General features: G+C 42.2%; 1 protein-coding gene across 3 annotated transcripts in view; it reads right to left on the reverse strand.

Moving 5' to 3' along the window:
• LOC103371686 (KAT8 regulatory NSL complex subunit 1) overlaps positions 1–1,704 on the reverse strand; it is a 40,174-nt gene that overhangs the window by 1,261 nt on the left and 37,209 nt on the right. The window lies entirely within an intron of this gene.

Here is a 1,704-nt window from a genome sequence, read left to right on the forward strand (position 1 = left end):
CCACAGCGACGCAATTCGGAATGCATATAGAGCTGGTCGGCACAAATAAAAATATCTCTCCGCTCCAACCTCGAAAATGCAACACGGCTCAACTGCACCCCCGCCGTGAGCGAAGGCCGACAAGCGTAGGGCGAGGATCCGTCCATCACCGCTTGCGGCTTTAATTAAAATTGTTATCCATGTTTATGTGTAAATAGCCCTTCAAATAAAACTGAAAAACTAACGACTTACTTAGAGATGTCTAACACTGAATGTGGTCAAACTGACCCTAAAGATAACAGGAGAGCTCAACATTAGAGAAAAATAAACCACATGCTTGAACCACATTCTGTAAAAAGTTTATAGCAACCAGGAGATCATATAACAATAAAATATTGTATTTGTTGGTTCCAGGTTTTAAAAGTTTTTGTAAAATGAGTCATGGATGAAATGTAGGTTCTGTTTTTTCTTTTATAATTTAACTTTATTTTCCTGCACAGAAGGGATTCTGAGTTATCTCAACATCAAGCCTTGATTTGGATTTTTCCATGAAGTGAAAAAAGAGCTGACGGTGAGTAAAAACACCCAGAAACCTTCTTCGTGTCCAGAGGGTTTAAAAACAACACACGAGGGAGCTGTTTCTATCGTTTCACCTTGAATGACTTGAGACCAGAACAAAGCGCGCCAAGTTAAACATAAATGTTTTAATGGTACTATTTACAAAAAAGAAAAACCAATTCTGCTTTTTGATTAGGTTAACTGCTGCAACAATCGAACAGGTACATTGACATCTTGCTTAACTACAAAAGAAAACAAAATAACAGTGACTGAATGGCTGTGGCATAAAAAGAGGTGTAAAATGAAAAACAACCATAGATTTTTTTTGCATAGCAATTAGTTACTTAAGGTGGAGGAGGAGGAGGAGGAGGAAGGGGAGGGTTGTGGGGGAGGTTATGTGGACGTTGTGGGGGTGGCAAAAAACAAAATCCAGTCAAATCTGATCGATCGGAGGAGGAGGAGGAAGTGAACAGCAGAAATTATTCCCTTGAAGAACCTGAGCTCGGGGTGGCTTCTAGGTGAGAGCTGCTACATTTGAAATGTTTAAAACCTGTCCAGCTGGAAAAGGAAGCGGGAGGAAGAGGAGGAGGAGAGGTGGAGGGAGTTGTTGTGTTTCTTTTGCCACAATGACTGTCCGCGGAGGGAGTGAAATTAGCTGCGATTTATTCCTCTTTTTTTATTTTTTCCATTTGTAAATCCAGTGGAAGTCTTACTTTGTGCTGTCGTGATAAGACTTAGCATGTTTCCGAGCATGCAGCAGCGCTTTCTGTTGGGCAAGTGCTCAAATTACACCCCACTCGTCTGGTGCCGCCTCCATCTTTAAAACGACCGAGGAGGAAGGAGGGGGAGGAGGAGGAGGAGAGGAGGCGGCGGTGGGAGCTCTCCAAAGAGACTGTCAAGGAATGATTTACTATTTTTAAAAAAAGAAGAAAAAAAAACAAACAACACACACAAAAGAATGTGTTACGCTGGAACAGACTGAACGAGATAAACGAACGAAACAGGTCAGGAATGGAGGAAACAAACAAAGAAAGCAAAAAAGAAAACCCAACGAAAACTAGACTTGGCAGTTGGAGAAGTGCTCTGGTGATTACAGGCGACCTCTAGAGGAGACGGAGGGAACCACATCGCAAATGTACCTGTTTATTTGGATGAGGATGGGGGGGG

Source organism: Stegastes partitus, unplaced genomic scaffold (assembly GCF_000690725.1).
Source record: "Stegastes partitus isolate 25-593 unplaced genomic scaffold, Stegastes_partitus-1.0.2 Scaffold1628, whole genome shotgun sequence".
Classification (NCBI taxonomy): Eukaryota; Metazoa; Chordata; class Actinopteri; family Pomacentridae; genus Stegastes; species Stegastes partitus.